This window comes from Protopterus annectens, chromosome 3.part1 (assembly GCF_019279795.1).
Source record: "Protopterus annectens isolate FY-2018-M chromosome 3.part1, PAN1.0, whole genome shotgun sequence".
Taxonomy (NCBI): Eukaryota; Metazoa; Chordata; order Ceratodontiformes; family Protopteridae; genus Protopterus; species Protopterus annectens.
Window position 1 is genome coordinate 1,638,330,233 of NC_056732.1, and position 20,693 is coordinate 1,638,350,925.

A 20,693-nucleotide genomic window follows, 5' to 3' on the forward strand; every position below is an offset into this window, starting at 1 on the left:
TGTGTAACTCATATCCTCTGGAAGGTGGTTGTGAGTGTATAACAAATGGGCCCAATATGGAGTGGGTTTTGCAAATTTCTTATATGGTGGCCCTAGTATATATCACAATATCCACCATACAGGGATAACAGATGTGAAAGAGCTGAGAGGCTGGGGTGCAACTCTATACACATACATGTGACATCAAGGCCAGGCAAACAAAGTTAGCAACCCTAGTATTAGCCAAACAACACTCTCAACCCATGCCTCATACACACACACACACACACACACACACACACACACACACACACACACACACACACACACACACACACACACACACACTTGCCTAGGCAACAGCCGCTATTAGTAGTACACTGCATATTTCCCACTTATAGTAACTATGGAGTGATTGCAGTGGCCTACAGAGAGCATGGCACTCTGTCCATCTGTCCAATAAGCACATATATGCAGACAGTGCACCTTCCCCATCTTCCCCACTGGACACCTGCAACACCTGTGGTGCCACCAAATGTGACCTACAAAGGACATACCATGCCTGAAAACATGCCCTGTATGAGCAGATGCCACTGACACCAGGGAATGCCGTTAGCATGCTGTCAATGAGGTACAGGGTAAACCTGCTGTCCATTACCAGTTCCTGCAACATGAGACCAGGAATGGCATAGCTGATGATAACCTGTGTACACAAGGGCCAAACACCCCAGGTACACATCACAGACACCGTTCATGTCATGGACTAAGGAACACATACATGGCAAGTAAAGCACAGCATTGCCCACACTCATTAGTCATCCAGGTGACTGGATGGTGAATACAATACACACCTGTGTGGGCAATTCCAGAATCTACACCCCTGAGCCACAATGCAGACCATTGTCATGTGGCCTAATGCCAAGGTGTACCCATCACCTAGCCTTGTATAGCCATCTTACACAGTTCACCACTACACACCCATGAATCAATGCACCCATGCATGTCAGTACTGGCATCATGTGTGTGTGTGTGTGTGTGTGTGTGTGTGTGTGTGTGTGTGTGTGTGTGTGTGTGTGTGTGTGTGTGTGTGTGTGTGTGCATGTGTGTGTGTGTGTTGTATGATGCGTATGTTCACATTCACACTCACTACAACCCTCATTGGCATACTGCAGCATGCTGTCTGATGTCAGACACCTCCCCATACCCTTTGCCCATATAACCTCTCTATGACCCCTGTGGTGCATGTGATACCTGCACAGTAATGTGTTGTGGCAATGTCACTAGTGAGGGGTTGTATTCCTGGCCTTGCCAAGTGTGTCAGTGTGTGTGTGTCCTTATGAGAATGTGGCTGTATTGATGCTTGCACCTGTTCATGTGGAAAGGCACGTGTACTTCACCTACAGTATAGCTACCATATCCCTGTTGCAGATGTCACTCACCATCACATATATGTTCTGAGGGCTCCACAACATGTAACCTATATGGCACATCCAATAACTGCATAGAAATGTGATAGCACTACATAGTTGTCAGGGGTTTTATACCCTGTGCTGGTAGGTGTGTGACATAAACATGCTTAAGTTTTACTCTCCCACCCCTCCCTGACTTGTCTTTGCCACTGTCTGCCTCTCTCACTCCCTGTCTGGTGGATGTGGAGACCTACACCTGCTTTGCTTAGGCAGCAGCATGTGTATATTAAGTGATGCTCATGATCAGCTGATGGCCTCTGCATGAATTGCAGCCCTTCCCTAGCTGATTGCATGTGGAACAGTTGTTGTAACATTCCCATAGCCAATTGCATGGAAACACACTCAAATATCTAGGAACATCATGTTGGTGCTGGCCCTCTTTATTCACTGTGAGCAGGAACTAGATCTGTTGTTTGGCAAACAGCATCTCCGATGGATTGGGGATTTACCTCTAATAATATACACTGTGGAAACAGGGCAACACACAGGAGGGAGATGTGCCTGAACTGACTACAGACTGTAAGTGCTGCTATACTGCATTTGGAGAAATGTTGGTTTAACAGTGTGTGTGTGTGTGTGTGTGTGTGTGTGTGTGTGTGTGTGTGTGTGTGTGTGTGTGTGTGTGTGTGTGGATATGGCTGTCCTTCATGTTTTAATACCTGCCATGTCACTTCTATGTTTATGAGGAATCCGCATCTGTAGGGTCATCTGCAGACTGGGCAGTGTGTTGTGCTTTTGGTGTCATGTGTTACCCACAAAGCCTCTATCTGTGAACTGCAGAAGGTAGAGTGAGGATTGCAGTCTCTAGATGGTGAAAGCTGTGACAGTTACTGACTTCAGATTCCTCATAGAACATATGTTGCAACAAACCCTGTTACAACAGTAAATGTATGAGGTTATCACAGCAACATGTCGATATTGGCCCTGTGTATGTGCTTCCAGCCACAACTCTGTCAATCTTTGTACATATGTCATGCATTAAGAGGTGCATATGTGCTGTACACCATAATTAGTGTCATCATATCTGATAACAAGCCAGTGAGATATCAGACTGCTACACATGTTATGTACAGTAGGGGTTCTATTTGATGACATAACCTGGCGATTCTGTGGTTGTACAGTACTGAGGTCTGTGTACTTATGCTGAATGTTGACAGTGTGTGTATTGTTAAAATGTACTTTGGCCTGTGTACAGACTGTGGTAGATGTCATTGTTCTAGGTCCCATTCTATATGATGTTACATGCTGCTCCATTGTATGTTACCATATTGGCTTACATATTTGTAGGGCCATACAGACACATGTCCCATACCACAGACAGGCATCAGACAAAACTGTGAAGCAGCCCAGTATATGTAGGGTTAGTCTGTGAGTGGCACATCTGAGGATGGTGCTGAACAGATAGTCCATATACTGTAATATTATGCTAGCTTACCATATGTAGCTGTGTTCACATTGGTTATCGTTATGCACTTTCCACAGGTGTATCTTACTCTGTGCTGTGACATGCCTGTAGAGGCTGCTATATATGCAGGTATATGTACATTCCCCCATAGGAGATGTAGGCCAGTGTTGAGCCAGTATGCCTGTAGCCTACACAGTGCATTGTTACATGCCTAGCAGCTTAGTGTACTTACCCAGTGAGATGTCATGTCCAGATACTTGCCAGATGTACTGCTGCCGGGTCTCCTGTAACAGTGGGATGCTGTACAAATGTATGTCAATATCTAGTGGGTAATATGTGGCCATGGCATCCCTGTACCAGCGGTTATTATGTGTCAGAACAGACAGGGATATGTGAATGCTTAACCTATGGTCACAAATGTATACCAGTCATTATGTGTTATACCCATCTACATGGCTAATATCCATATTGTCAGGCATGGTCAACAAGTATTGCACTAAGGGGTTCTGTGTATACCTGTGGACTATACAGAGTGTGTCAGAATGTCCACATATATTGGTCAATATCTCTACTGCAGTCCACAAGGGCATTAAGTGCTAGCAGTGGTACTGTACTATGATGTCCTTAGGATGTCTGTCAGTAGCCAATGGCGCACATGTGAAAAGCAGATATGACCTCCTGCACACACCATGTCTGTGAAGACAATCCCAATTATAGTAGCAATAGTCTACTAATCTACCTGCTATACATACCTGACATCCCCTTGCCCTATGAAGTTGGGACTATAGGGGCTAGGGTAGGGCTACACTCCATGTTCAGGACATATGGTGAAAATATATGTACATATAATTATCCAGATATCTATATATACAATTATACATATGCATATTGACATATATAGATGGGTATGTATATGTACATAGATGTACATATACACACCCAGATATGTACATATATAGAGCAATATATGTCTACACATACACAGATAATGATACATATGCACATATATGTATGGATATCTACAGATATATTGACAGTAGTAGGTATATCAGAATAGATATGTATGCATATATAGTAATAGATATCTATATCTAAATATATATATATATATATATATATATATATATATATATATATATATATATATAAAGCAACATAACTAGGCATATCTGTACACATAGGATGTGCATACATATATAGCTATATACAAATATATCTATATATACATATACGTAAACTTATATATAAACATATGTATATATATATATATATATATATATATATATATATATATATATATAAATACATATGTACATATGAAGAGATGTACACATGGCCATATATATGTAGTACTATACAGATGTGTATACAGACATATGTATGAGTATACTTGTGTATGTACATGTAGAAATATATACGCCTATGATATGTATACAACCATATTCCTCTCATGAGTAAACACAGTTGTGTATACCCTCCCACCTGTATCTCACCGTATGTATCTACTATGTGCACATAATGATAAACAACATATGTGGTGCAACATTCATATTAATAACAAGGACTACACAAATTAGGAACTAAAGGTAATTGTACAATATTATTCAATATGTGTATTGACAGCTATATTGGTAAAACAACAGCTGCCTCCACAGTGGTCATGGCGTAGTGGTTAAGTGCTATGACTTCAGTGTAAAGGGTCCTGGGTTCAAGACCTGTAAGGGCTCTTCATTTTATTGCTGGGCAGAACAAGGACTATTGGATACAGAGTGGTTAAGGCAGTTTTGAGCAGCTTTAAGTGGGTTTGCACGGGTTTGTGAAAAGCTAAGCAGTGCTAAGCTATAGGTACATGTACGGGCACTTACACAGTGTAGGCAGCACTTAGTGTGTGAATCAGCTGAGCTGTTATATTGCAGCAATGTTGATACTTGCTAAGCATAGCTTAGCCCTGGTAACCAGGACACACAACCCAGCCTGATAACCTGTAATAAGTGTATGTAATGCCATGTACAATACATGCACCTATGTGCTGTCATTACAGTAGCAAGGGGTGTGAGTGTCATGTGTGGGACACAGACATATATGAGGCCTCTACAGCAATGTTATCCATGTGAATGTGTGACATACAGGTGTAGTAGCCCAGGATACGTGCTGTCACACTGGCATGTAGTGTATTATGGGAGTACTACTGTTGACAGTGCTAACCCAGGCAACAGCAGAGTGCTTAATGTAGTACTAACAACAGGCACACCTGTGCGCATGGCTGGACACCGATGTCTCCCTGTTGTATCCCTGGTGTGTGAGCTGTGTCACAGTATTTACCCCTTACTGGTCTGTCAACCCACTCATGCTACTGCATAGCTACCTGCCAAGCTGATGACTGTCAGTCCATGTACAGATGTGCAGATGGCAGGTATCCAGCTGGGATATGTACAGGCAACCTATGCTTGATTGATGCCCTACTATGCATGCGGCATGTGCATGAGATGCATATTCCTGTAGTAACAATGTTGGGAATACTATGGGTTGTATTGCAGTCATGGCCAATGTGTGATGGTGGGTATGGCAGAGTGTCATCATAGGTTTTAGGGAGTACAATATCCAGTGGGGGATATGGGTGCTGTGTACACTGTTATTACACCAAGGTACATCAGGTATATGTCCAATGTGCCACGTTATGCTTACCACTGTCACCATCAATCATACAGGTAACTGTTACCACAATCCAAGCCAGTTATGCATGTGATGTGTGCAGCCTACCTGTGACATATTGGAGACACGATCAAGGTAGTTAGCAGCGATAGGCCCTGGTATCTCAGATGTGTGTCTGCCTGTTATGTGTCTCTAAATGTGTATATGATGGTATGTCACACTACATATCATCCAAATACACACATTACATCCCCCATTAGCATACTGGGGATGTTTTGCATGTACCATCTAACCTGAGACACACCTCACCCTAAACGCTGTGCGGTGTGTGCATTGTAAGCCGAACATGTCAGTACCACAACATAGCTAGGTAGGGTTCTGGTCCCAGTGTTGACAAGTAACAGTGTGCATGTATGTGGATGGGTCTACATTAGGTTGCAAGGTATACATGGCTCAGTGGGCCTCCTGTCCATGTGGCACAGACAATAACCGGTATAGTAACCTGTGAAATGTGTTTGGCTGTACCCCATATATGTCACAGCCATGATGTCAGCACAGTGACATACCCCTTTGTGCAATATGACTGTAGACCATCCTTGTGCTGACACATGTACACCTAAAACACACATGGATAACATTATAGGGACTGGGATCAACCAGTGTTACTAACAGCTATAATGCATCATTGCTGGACGGCTACACTACCTACCAAATATGCCTCACACTCTACTCCCTACGACATGTTATACTGCTGGACTGTGGTACACTGTTGTACAGTCACCATGTGCATCAGAACCATATCAGCCTGTCCCTGCATCGATGGTATAGATGACAGGGATGGGGCACAGGTATCATCATATGTACAGGGTGTGGTGTTGGTTTGCCAGAGACCAAGGGTGGGCCATACATTTGACACTATATGTGCATGTGAGAGGTGTACTCTGGGGAACTGGCCGAGGTGATGTGGTGTGTGTAGGTATGGGGTCGCCCTAGGTGTGTTTGCATAGTGTGTGGGTATGTATGCACACAGTTCTGCCATGTGGCTGCCCTACACAGGTGTATATGGACAGCTGCAGACCATACCTGGCAGGGTGTGCAGTTCACTGCCTCCAGCCATGGACCCATGGACTGTGCCTCCCAGGGGTTCCGCAGGCACGTCCAGGTACAGGCCCTGATGTGCTACTCTCACCTGCTGATGACATTTGTCTGCTGGTACCAGGTCCCTCCTGGGACTGGCCAGGACCACGTGACCTGCTGTGGTGTGTACAGCTCACCCCTTGCACTGGCGGGGCTGCTACTGCCACTACAGGAGCCCCTTGGTGTCCTAGCACATCCATATTGACTGCCAGCTGTTGGTGTTGCTGGCCCACATCCACATTGGTGTCACAGCATCCCCACCACATGTTGAAGCATGGACACACCACGGCCGATTTGTTAAGTGCTATTAGTACATGGCTACATTCATTTATGTTTCTAACCTCATTTCCCTGACTAAGGGTATGTTGCAGACTATCCTGTAACACCAGCAAATTGCTTAGTGTATAGCTACAGTTTTCCACATATGGGCCTGTGTTCCAGCCTCTGTCCTTCACCTACATACCAAGCTTTGCACATATGACATGCTGTCAGGGGTTGTTCTGTAGTGGGCTGTGAGTATATCACACTGCCATTGCTGCCATCAGTCCACTGCTGTTGTATCCCCCACATATACGGTGGGGCTGGGGCCATATGTGTGTGAGCTTCACCTACACAATACATGTCTGCCCTTATGCACTCCAGAGGCCAGTGTATGTAACAGTGGTATATGGCCCTGTATTACTGACTCTGGGGGGGGGTGCATCATAAATGACTTAGGCTGTTACAAAATGTGGGGGTATCAGGGGCGAGCTGCCTTAAGGTATCTGGATGTACAGTACCGTATACTTCACCTATATTTACATCACTTACATAAATTGTGTTAATGCAAGCCTACTGCCTCCTGCCATACAGACTGTTCTGTTTGCCAGTGTGCTTGTGATGGTGTCAGTTATGCCTTGTTAAGTAACAGTTACATCCCATTTGGTCAACTGAAGTTTTTACCACCTAGTGATTTTGTACTGGGTGTAGATAGAGACTGCTGAACTATATACCTGCATTACTTACTGTTGATTGTTTGGTATCCTGTGGCCCAGTCTTTCTTTACTATTGTAGAATTTGAAGGGCTTGGCCTGGACAGCAACACTTGTGAACCTTCCTAGACTACTGTATAGGTATAACTGTTTCACAGTTGTATTACTCTGTTTATATGGATGTCAGTGTCTGAACAGCTATATGACATGGCATGTAGAACTGTAATAGTACATAAATAAAGGTTTTCCATTTATGCAAACCTGTGTGTGATGTTTTTTCCTATGACTTCTCCGTGGGTAAATGTTGCAGGCAACGATTGTCATTTGTATGGGTGGCCCATACATTGTCCATTTGTTCAGGTGTTAACTGTATGCATAGTGGCTGTTCCATATTGTGTGCACCTTCTATATATGTATCTTACTGTACATATCTCTGTGTGTGTATGTGTAGTCACATGTATATATATATATATATATATATATATATATATATATATATATATATATATATATATATATATATATATATATATATATATATGTATATCTGAATCTGCATATATGTGTCTGTGTATATGTATCCTGGGGATGTTGATAGCCTCCACATTTTACATTTCCTAAGGAGGCAGACTGTACTGCATGATATGTTACTGATACCAGCCTGACATCATACAGGTGGATGTAGTACTGTTAACATCTTGTGCCCATGTCATGCCAGGTCCTGGTTATGGGATCTGCAACATTTGGTAGTTTATTGCAGGACAGATGTGTTTGGCTGTGGGGGGGTATGCCTATTCATACAAGATATATATTGTTTGGGGCCTCTTAACCCCGTTAATGGTACATGTTGACATATTTCTTTTTGTTAATCTACCATTGCTATCTACAGATGTATGGCAATATATACCGATATATATATATATATATATAGATATATATATATATATATATATATATATATATATATATATATATATATCTGTGTACATATATGTAACTTGCTGTGTATATGTAGACATATAGGTGTAGACATATATATGTGTCGATGTAGGCATTTGCATGTATAAATGTTCATATATATTTATATATATATATATATATATATATATATATATATATATATATATATATATATATATATATATGTATATGGATCTACCTTACAAGCTTGACACTTCACAAGATCGACATTTAAAACAACGAGACCAGAAAAACGAAGCCGCAAAAACATGAAAGTTCACATGCCCGACAAACCACAATCCCGACAGTTAAGAAAACAAAAAGTTCACTGTTCCACACAACACACACACACACACACACACACACACACACACACACACACACACACACACACACACACACACACACACACACACAACACAAGCACACCAACAACCTAAAAAACTACACTACACCTTACACACAACTATCTATGCACTAACCTTAACCCAAACCCTAACCCTAAGGTCCGTCACTATCGCACACTTACCTTACCCGCACCCTAAACCTAACTCACTTAATCTGCCCCTAACCCTCAAGTCCCTCACTATCACACACTTACCTTACCTGCATCCTAACCCTAACTCACGTAATCCACCCCTAACCCTCAAGTTCCTCACTATCGCACACTTACCTTACCCGCACCCTAACCCTAAATCCCTCACTATCGCACACTTACCTTACCCGCACCCTAACCCTAAGTCCCTCACTATCGTATACTTACCGAGTCACGCTCACACGTTTCCCATGTCGTTGTTTTCGCTGTCAGGATTACAAGTTGTCGGTTATTTGCTCCATCGGTCTTGTGGTCTTGTCATTCTAAATGTCGATCTTGTGAAGTGTCAAGCTTGTAAGGTAGATATATATATATATATATATATATATATATATATATATATATATATGTTGTATCTGTTTAGATATTAATATATTTACACACACACATACACCTTTAAAGCAGTTGTAAGTGGGTTTGAGTGGTGGTAAGCACTGCTAACTTCCGGTTACAGTTTCTTATACTCAGTTAGCTTCTAAATTGCTTAATCTGTGTAGGCAGTGCTTACCCCCGCTCAAACAGGCTTAGACTCGCTTACTGCTGCTTAAAAGTGCTTACTCTCACTTACCCCTCACTAATTTCTTTAAAAGAAAAGAAAAAGGGTTGATAGGAAAGTGGTGAAAAAGGGGCACAAAGAGGAAAAGACAGTAGGGAAAATAGCTAGGGATGTGCAAGAAGGATGTAGGGAAGGTCCATAGCTGCCCATTTCTTCTACAGCAACAGCTGTGCATATACACTTAATTTGGAGGTAGATTTGGACACTCAAACTCCTGGGAGAGGGGTGAGGACAACAATAATAAGTTGTGATGCCAATTAGACTGGATTACATGTGTCCAGTGGACACTTGTGCAAAATGAACAGCTATGTATGGGGCGAGATTTTTTTGTGGGAACAGATTGCCCTTTTATTTTATTTTTTTCAGGTGAGAGTGGGATGTTGGGGAGGGGTAGTAGGAATATTTGGGGTGGTAGGTTGGGTAGGTTAACAGACAAGACACACAAGATGCATACAGGGATGGTATATGACACATGTGGGGGTAAACACCTTGATAGAGAGGGGTGTTGGGATATTCGGAAGCCCACAAGCCCCTTAGTGATAACAGTGGGACTGAGTCATCACTGCACCATCACAGCCCCATTGGTGGCTGTGCTGGGGGCTGAGCTGCAGAACCAAGCTGACTCTCTAATCGTGACATGTGCTCCTTAAGCTGGCGTAGAAGATCACCAAACTGCTCAATCACTCTACGCACCACGACCCCAACCTGGCGATGGGTGACAGGTGCCTGTCCACCCCCACTCCCGGGGGGGCGAGCCCCATCCCCTGAGGTGGTTCCACCTGAAGGTGATGCAGAATCAATGGTGGTCTGAGGTTGGGTACCAGACATGCTGGTGTCCGGTGCCACGGCCAGCTGAGGTGGAACAGGTGGGTCCACTGGGACTGGTCTTCCCAATCGTGCTATAGTGTTTAGATTTCATCATCATATATGAGTTAGTAATAGTCAACACATTCCAGGGCTAGGTATAACAGCATGCATAGATATTCCCATTAACCCAGACACCAAATATGGAACAGTTGCATAGCAAACAAAATACATGCATATATGGGACCACAGTGGTAATAAGAACAGCATGCAGGTACGTTGATGGCACCATGCCAACAATGTTGGAATAATTCAATATGGCACATGCATGGGAACCATTAAAATATTTATCAAACAATTGGACATTATCAGAGTCAGTACATACCAGTTGGGGTGGGTATGTTGATTATTGGAGATAAGGTGGGGGGAGAGAAAGATGTCAATTAACAAGTAGTATATTCCTGTAGTCCACATTACTTTCCTAGTCAGTGCTTTTATCTGCACCTTACAATTCTTACTACACTACCCTATAGCCTTAGTTTGGACAATGATATGGCTGTCGTCATCATTACACATGAACCAGTTTTACCTGCAGTATACACCTCTTACCCGGTATACCTGTGGAGGGAATGTTTGCTAACACTAACTAACTGTACACATACGCCCGGATTCCAGGTTGATGCTTTGCACTATGCTATCCGACTCTTTCTGCACAGACTCTGGCCATGTGTTGACCACATGCTGGTGTGCCTGGACATATCTAGAATATTGCTTCTTCCACCTTTAGTGACCTGACACACACATATACATGCTTTCCTACACAATTATATTATGTAGCACAGAGTGGGCGACAGTGACCAGTAATACTTTATTATTCAGAGAAACTATAACACTCACAATCCCCTACAATACCAGGGTGGACAAACCAGTACAGGTTATATTGGTCTGTATTTCTCAGCACAGTGTTCGTATCCAATGTACCTGTGGGAGCAATGTTTGTTAGCACTACCTGACTGTTGCCACACAAAGTTCCAGATTACACATTAGTATTATGCACATACATCTCACTCTGTTACTGTACACACTCTGGTCACAGCTTGACAACATGGGAGTGTAGATGGGACATACTTGAAATATTACTCTCCTAACAGTTTTGGGGGTTGCTATAGTGACAGGTGTGTTCTCGTGATGGTTGACAATCACTTGTATTCCCTGCTTGCTGGCTATATATCTGGGATCATCCCAGAGACTTACCAGGGGGACAGGGGGACAGTCAGCAGATATGGGCACATATAATGGACATTCTGGCCTCATGTGTACAGTTGTGGGGTATGAATCTGTATGCAGTCTAATTCCACTCCTAGGATTCAGATCATAGCTGTGTCTGCTACAACTTAAACACTGTCCATCATAGTTGTGTCTGCTATATTGATATTAATGTGTATCTCCAATCTGCTTTCTGTCTTATCAATCCTCCATCCTTATGCATTCTGACCTTGTATAACAGCACTCTTATACAGATTTCCTAGACAGTTATATGTTGTAGGACAGTGTGGGTGACAGTGATGTGTAATACCTCATTATTCAGAGCAACTGCATATCATTCTTGTATTTCTGGGCACAGTGTTGGTATCTGATAGACCTGTGGGAGGAATGTTTATTAGAACTACCTGAATGTTCCTACACACAGTACCAGGTTCCACATTACTATTATGCACATACATCTTACTCTTTTACTATACACACTCTGACCACAGCTTAACAAGTTGGGGTATAAACGGGACATATGTGGCTTCTTAGTCACATAAGGTATTGAGGAGTTGCTAGTGTGCCAGGATTGTTGTCATAGATATGTGTCAATCCGTTGTATTTCCTGTTTGCTGCCTGTATGTCTGGGATCATTCCACTAATTTCAAAGGGGTACAGGTTGATAGGCAATAGATATGGTCCACTTTAGTAGACATATCTGTACAGTTGTGGGGTTTGATTCTGTATGCAGACTACGACCACTGGCAGGATTCGAACCATGGCTGTGTTTGCTAAATAAACAACAGTTCACATGTCAGTTGCATGTGCTATTCATTTTTTGTTGTCTGCATTTTCCTGTTTACTGTCTATGCGTCTCTCAGTTATACTAAATGGCCTCTGGGGATGACACCTGTCATATACAGGCATTCCTATGCATTCAATTTATGGTGCATGGTGTGGGTAACAGTGCTTAATACAACAGTACTATTACATGATTGCAAATATACATTACCATATGATACCAGAATATACACATGCAGTCCAGCAGTTAGACCTGTTTTGTCAGGATAGGACACTTTTATTGATAGACAAACAATATGAGACTCTCCCTGCTATATTTTCTAGTGTATGCAGTACTTGCCTTGAACAATACAGGTTTTATACTAGCAATTAATTGACTACTACTTTTATTTTTATTTCCTATGACAGTAAAAGCATGAGTATTACTGACCTGCCTCGCATTACAACCTTGCCAGGCAGCTGATGTGGGCCTATTGGTTTGTGGCCTACTCTGTTGCAGCTGTGAGGGACATAAGAGGAATATTTAGCCATACCTATCCATGATATACCTGAGCTGGCAATTATTACACACATACTGTAGTGATACACACATCTGGCACATCCCCTGATGCTCTAACCTCTTGGAACCACTCCTCCAAGAGGTCCCCCTTCTGCTGCTTCAGGTTTGATAGTGGTGCTTGACCTGCTCACCAGTTTGGGGTATGCCAGTGGCACTGGTAAGGTCGCAGGTGAGACAGTTTTAGGTCTCCGTCATATATTGAGAGCCCTGGTACTGGCCCTGCAGCAGTCTCTGTGCATGGTCTTTAACTAGGAGTCCTGCCATGACCTTGGACTCCTGGATCCACCAGCACTGCACCCGGAAGTGCACTCCTTCTCCCCTTACTGCTATAGTGCTTGCAAGGGGAAGCTACAACCAGTTATGAGATGTATTTCTGCCTCTTGGGTTTAAGTAGGGTTGATTTCCCACACTTTTCCATGATTGGCCAGTTTTGAAAAGTTTAAGCTATGGGCTAACCTGCTTACCTAAGGTTGGCATTATTTAAAGGGGTATACCACTGGGTACAATGAGTTAACTGTTCTACACATTGCTCACACCTCCTAAGCTGGCCTGTGCAATGCTTAGCGTTGTTTACATTAGGCTTTCATTATAATGCCTTTTTAGCATTGTGTTATTATTCATTACACCTTATATGTATGCCTTGTATCCCTGATTGATGTGTACGTACACTCTGTGGGGTCCTTGTGTTTTATTGGGGACTTCAACACTCTAATACAATTACACCTCATTTCTGGGCTTACTGCTCTACTCCAGTTCACATAATTATGTTATGTAGTGGGTTATGGCACATATGACTGTATACTGATGCCTTTCACAGGTTCAGTTTGGTTATACTATGGTGAGGACTTGTTTGCTACTGCCTCATTCTTCTGTACTTCTGTGATGACTTGGTGGATAACTACTGGGACTATGGTGTATATGGTCCTGGGTTCGAGACCTATATGTCTGTTTATTTTATTGATGGGCAGAACAAGGGCCGTTGGATACAGAGTGATTAAGGCACCTTTGGGCAGCTGTAAGTGGGTTTTCGCGATGGTAAGCACTGCTAACCTGCCGTTACATCTGCTTACAGAGAGTTAGCTTGAGAATTGCTTAGCCAGTGTAGGCATTGCTTACCTCTACACAAATAGGGTTACACCCGCTTACTAGTGCTTAAATATGCTTAGTACTGCTTATTGGTGCTCAGACCTGCTTACTAGTGCCTTATTCATTATGACACTGACACCTCACATGTGCTTTTACTGTAGTACTCCTGTTCATAAATACATGTTATTTAGTGGGTTATGCAAGATATTGGTCATAACGTGCTTTGCCATGTAAAATTGGATGTGCTGTAGAGGGACTCGAACCAAGAATGCCTGCTCATAAGATGAATGCTGTGCCCACTACACTATTGGTCTGCTGATTTATTTGCATATAGCTTCCTTGTTATCCTCTTCAGCCTTTTAAGCTGCTTTAACCATAGCTAAGCGATGAGCACACCTGCACACCTACGGTTAGCTGTAATCGTTGTTTAAAAAAAAGGTTTCTTCATTTTATTTCTATATTCTGTTGCTGTTATACACGAGGGGGACTGTTGGTGGGGATATGCGGTCACCTGTGAGTGGTCTCGCAAATTGCATTCCCCTTTTTGCTGTTCTACATTGTTGGGGCGTGTTTATTCTGAGAGCTCTGCTCTCAGACACACCCCCTGCACTCTTACATGCTCCATGTAAGCCTAGGAGCTTGGGCAACGCACATCATTAATATGCATGGTGCGCTGCCGTCCTGCTCCTAAATGGTCGCTTCTGTGCAGGACTAAGCTAGTCCTGCATGGAAGATTAGTAAATCTGGGGGATTGTGTAAAATTGTTCTTACTGTGGAGCTTTTCTCCCCGTGCCTCTGCTGAAAATGGACCTGTGTCCAGTTGGACCATCCCAATTAACAAATGTAAAATAAATAAAATAAAAAAATATGAGTTTTAGTGGGTTTAGTTATGTTATATTGAATACTAATACATAATATGTGCTATGGCAAATTGTTTTTATCTGTTATTTAAAATTTGTTTTGTAAATCAAATTCATTTATTGATATTACAGTTAGTAATTCTTTCCAATTTGCAAAGCAATTTGGACTTATCCAATGTGAGATTGTTTTAGATATTGATTCTTTTATATATGTTTCTATATCAGGAAAGTTTAATCCTCCCTATTTCCATGGTCTGATATGATGTATTAAAGCTATTCTGTTTCTTTTGGGAAACCATAAAAATTTTATTAGGCATTAATTTATTTCTTTAAGTATATTTTTTTCTGGCAACAGCTGTATTGTCAAAGCTGTATATAGGATCTTGGGCAGTAAAACCATTTTTATTAACTATAATCTATCTTCAAATGTTAATATTATTTTGTTCCATTTTTCCATGGAGATTTAAATTTTATTGATGATATTATTGTAGTTTTTTGAGAGTAAGTCATTATTATCCTTGCATAACTCAATTCCTAGGTATTTTAAGATAGATGTTTGTTTCCCTGTGATGTGATCCCCCTTAGTCTGCAGTTCTTTTTATTATTTAAAAATAAAAAAAATGATTTTGATTTATTGAAATGGAGTCCTGATGTCATGTGAAATTTGTCAATTAATATATCTAATTCTTCTAATGTCTCTTTTGTATTAGATAATGGTAGTAATATGTCATCAGCAAATATCATTACTTTAGAATTGTATTGTTCATAAACATCTATTCCTTTGATTTTTATATTGTTATGAATTGAATCTGCCAATATTTCAATAGCCAGAGCAAATAGAATCGATGACATGGGACATCATTGTTTAGTGCCTTTTGTTACATGTATAAATTCAGAAGTAAAAGGACCAAACTTGACATACGCTAGATTATTTGTATATATATATACTTTAAGAGATGAACAAAGGATGCAGGAAATTCAAATTGCATTAGGATTTTGAATAAATAGTCCAAATTTATGGAATCAAAAACTTTCTCTATATCTAAGCCAATTATGAGTTTTTCTTTATTAACATAATCTATAAGAGAAATTTTCCTTTTAATATTGTCATGTGTGTGTCTGATATATAAATCCAGTTTGATCATTATTTATTGTTTTGGATAGTGATATTTTCATTTAGTTAGTTAATATTGTCAGAAATATCTTATAGTCGTTATTTAATAATGATATAGGTCTATATGAGGTACAGAGGTTTGGGGATTTGTTTTCCTTTAAGATTGGCGTGATTAAGAAATATCTCCAAGAGGGTAGTATTAAAGCTTGTGACTGAATTTCTAATAGAGTTTTATGGAAGAGGGATAGTATCTTTGAAGGAAAAAGTTTATATAGTTCCATAATTATGCCGTCTATACCTGGAACTTTATTATTTTTACCCTCTTTTATTGTATCTGTAATTTCTTTGTAGGATATGGGTGCTTGCAGACCTAGTTTTAATTTTTCTTTTTTTTTATATTAGAACATTTTTTCATCTCGATTTAATTGATATGTATATTTTCTTTTTGGAAATGTTAAATATAGTAATTTCTATAGGCATCAAGAATGTCACCTATATCTGAATCATTTTTCCCTTTCTTTTCATGGAAGATACTTTTAATGTTATTAGCTTTTGATTGTATTTTTATTCTTGTGGATAAATTATGTAGATATTTGAGAGAAGAGGCCAAGGTATTCATTTTTAGTTTTTATAAAGCTAAACTAGTTTTATGTGTTAGAATTTTGTTGTGTTTATTGTTTAATACTTCTATTTTTCATCTCCAAATAATTTAGATTTTTTTCAGCTTTTACTGACAAAAGTTTGGATTGCAGATCTAATAATTCAAAATCCCATTCTCTTTTTTTATACCAAGTTAGGGTTTTACCATATATTTAAGCTTTTAATGAGTCTCATGTCATTATTTTATTTATCTCTGTGGTGTAATTAATATCTAAGAAGAACTGTAATTCAGATAATAACCAGGATTTGAGCTCTTTAATTTTAGTTATATATGCTGGAATTCTGGAGTTAAAGATTAATGGTTTGTACCCATTTTGAAGTTTTAGTATCAATGAAGTATGGTCTGAAAAGGGGCAGGGAGTGATTGAGAAATGAATGATTTTAGAGTGTAAGTCATGGGCAGCAAATATTTTATCTATTCTAGTTTGGGTACCAAATCTGTGAGCTTGATGCGAAAACAACACAAATTTATCTTCTTTAAATGTGAAAGTATCTACAAGATGAAATGATTCTACCCACTTGTTTAAAGCTTTTGATACAGCAGATGTACGCAGTGGTCTTTTATTTGTAGTTTCAGAAATATCAAATATACAGTTAAAATCTCCTCCTAATATGAAGTTGCCTTTATAATTATTGGAAATGAAATCGAAGTGTTTTTAACAGTTCCTGTTCCAATGCCTGGGAACCAGTATAGATTGTCTAGGGTCCATATTCTGTTATTATATTTAACTATTACTAATGCCATAAGGCCTTCTTTAGCTTCATACTTATAAATGATTTCTGGGTTAATCACATTTGTTTTCCATAAAATTGTCACCCCTTTTGTATTTGTCTTATAAGTGGATTGCACCAATATCATATATTCCTTATGATTCCATTTGTAATTGTCATTTGTTTTGAAATTAGTTTCTTGAAGGAAGACAATTTGTGTTTTGTTCAGTTTTAAATATTTCAGTAGATTTAATCTCTTGCTAGGATTGTTTAAGCCATTGGTATTTAAAGATAATAAAGTTAAATCCATCTTAGGTTATTTAGATTATGTACCTTTTTGTTTTATTGTGACTATTAAACATTTTCCTCTGATAACTATAAAGTATAGGTTTGAGCTTTTAAAGGAAATTATCAGTTTTATACTTTGAGTGTTTACCAATAAAGTAATGTTTTGGTCAGGCATACTAAAAATGTTTTTGTGAAATAACAAATTTAAATTAATAATTGTTAACAAAACTAAGATCCTCACTAGCCATGGAATGAAAATCATTCCTAATCTGATGGATAAACCTAAGTCCATCAGATTATCACTCATACCTTGACAATCCAGAACATCTGAGCTCTATAAATTGAATTATCATATGGAGAATATTTGTAATAGGAATAAGCAATATTTATATTATTTTGAACAGATATAGTACTATTGTAGATTAGACAGAATTCTGATACAATATAAATGTCTACTTATTGTATAAGCAATTCATATTTACATGAAAGATAGATGACAAGCAATTCAATCATAGTAAAGTAGGATGCATCATATATAAAACCTCAGTAAAAGATTATAGCACACAGTTATTTAACATATTCACCCTTATTGATGAAGTCTTTAAAATGTATTACTTAATATAAATAGATGGTAATAATATTTATACTTAATGTTTATAATACAATGTATTTTACTGTATATATCAGAAGTTATAGTTCATTGTTTGCCAGCATTTAAGTAATCAATTTGTTTGTTGCTAACTTACTTAAAGCATCAAGTTTGTTTTATGTGAGCATTGATGAAATATAGTGCATTTTAATTATCAGTGTATCCCTCTTCCCTCCATTTCCTACACATAAGGATTTTCATATCTATCATTTCTTATTATAAAAAGAGTGAAATTATATGTTAAAAACAACAAATTCACTTATTGTGATTAATGATTACAAATTCCCTTTCCATATTCATAAATTGCAATTTTATGCATATACTGAACGTTTTTAGATTTAAATGGCAACATTCTATTTTGTATAATTGGCAAAGGTTAAACTGAGTTATAGTCAATTTAATACTATTTGTTCAGAATGTGATTGTTACATTCTGTGACATTCTTAGTTCAGGCTTCTATTGTTTCCTTTGAACAACTTTGTCAGTTTGATGTCATGTATAAAACATTAGTTACCTTGATAACAGCTTACGTATTATGTATGGTCAAGATGGGTTACAAAAACTACAATTAAAGTTAAATAAATTACATTACTTGTTATGCATATTTACTTATATGAGAAAATTATTATACTTCCCCTTGATGTTCAATACAGTGTATGTTATTTATGACAAGTTAAAATAGTGTTGTCATACACAAGGTCATGTTATTAAAGTGAGTGTCTGTTGTTAATTTAATGCTATTTGTTCAGAATATGATTGTTACATTCTGTGGCATTTTAAGTTCAGGCTTCCATTGTTTCTCTTGAACAACTTTGTCAGTTTGATGTTATGCATAAAACATTAGGTACCTTGGTAACCACTTAAGTATTATATATGGTCAAGATGGGTTAAAAAAACTACAATTCAAGTTAAAGCAATTACATGACTTGTTATGCATATTTACTTATATAAGAAAATTATGCTTCCCCTTGATGTTCAATGTAGTGTATGTCATTTACAACAAGTTAAGACAGTAGTATTATTATACACAAGTTCATGTTATTAAATCATGTCTTTAATATCTAAATTCAGCAGACTGCTTCATCTTATATGACAATTATATATTTTATGTCTAGATTTACTAAAATCATACATTACATAACTATTTTGTGTGTGTGTGTGTGTGTGTGTGTGTGTGTGTGTGTGTGTGTGTGTGTGTGTGTGTGTGTGTGTGTGTGTGTGTGTGTGTGTGTGTGTGTGTGTGTGTGTGTGTGTGTGTGTGTGTGTGTGTGTGTGTGTGTGTGTGTGTGTGTGTGTGTGATTTGGCTGTTGCTTAGTTATTTGAGACACCACAAGCTGTAATGCTCATTCTTATTATTAGCTCCTTACAAGCATGTTTATATAGTCCATAGACTTTAAATTATGAGACCTTTCTATTTTATTATTTGTTATAAGTATATTTCCATCATTACATACACACATATCAGTGCTTCAACCATGGGCAACAATGCCCATCCAGTTTTGCCAGAATACCATTCACTAGTTCATGTGGTGTGTTTCCAGGCTGTTCCTAAAATATCCAAACCAATATTTGTCCTGTTCCATTTTACCAGCCTATTCCATGCAGTGGCCACTCTGTCAGTGAACAACTTAACACACCTTCCATTCCCACAAATATTTCCAGGAAGGAAATCTGATGACTCTATAGCACTCCTGGCAACCCCAAACACCCCTAGAATCAGCTATCCCCATATGCCCAAAATGTCTGAGCAAGCTCTCCTCCCTGACCACAGCAAAGGGTACTGCACAAGACAAACTGCTCTTAGTCTTTCACAATAACTCAGACTTCCACTCTTATGTATGTCCTTAATGTGTTTGGACCAAAATACATTTTAAATATAAAATTACGCTTATTATTATTTTTTTATCAAGAATCAACTTAATGAGCTAAGCGAAGTGTTGGGAGGCTATCAATATGTGTACATGTGGTTTAAAAGCCTTTTATTATATATATATATATATATATATATATATATATATATATATATATATATATTTTTTTTTTTTTTTTAAACCAAAATCTTCATTGCCAAGAATCATCTCGGAGGCTCTGCAGAGCTGTTAAGCATTATCGTCACTCTGTCTCCGTTACCACAGCAACCTGGGAGCATCTGTTTCTATTAGTGTGTCTGTGTACTGCATACCAGAGG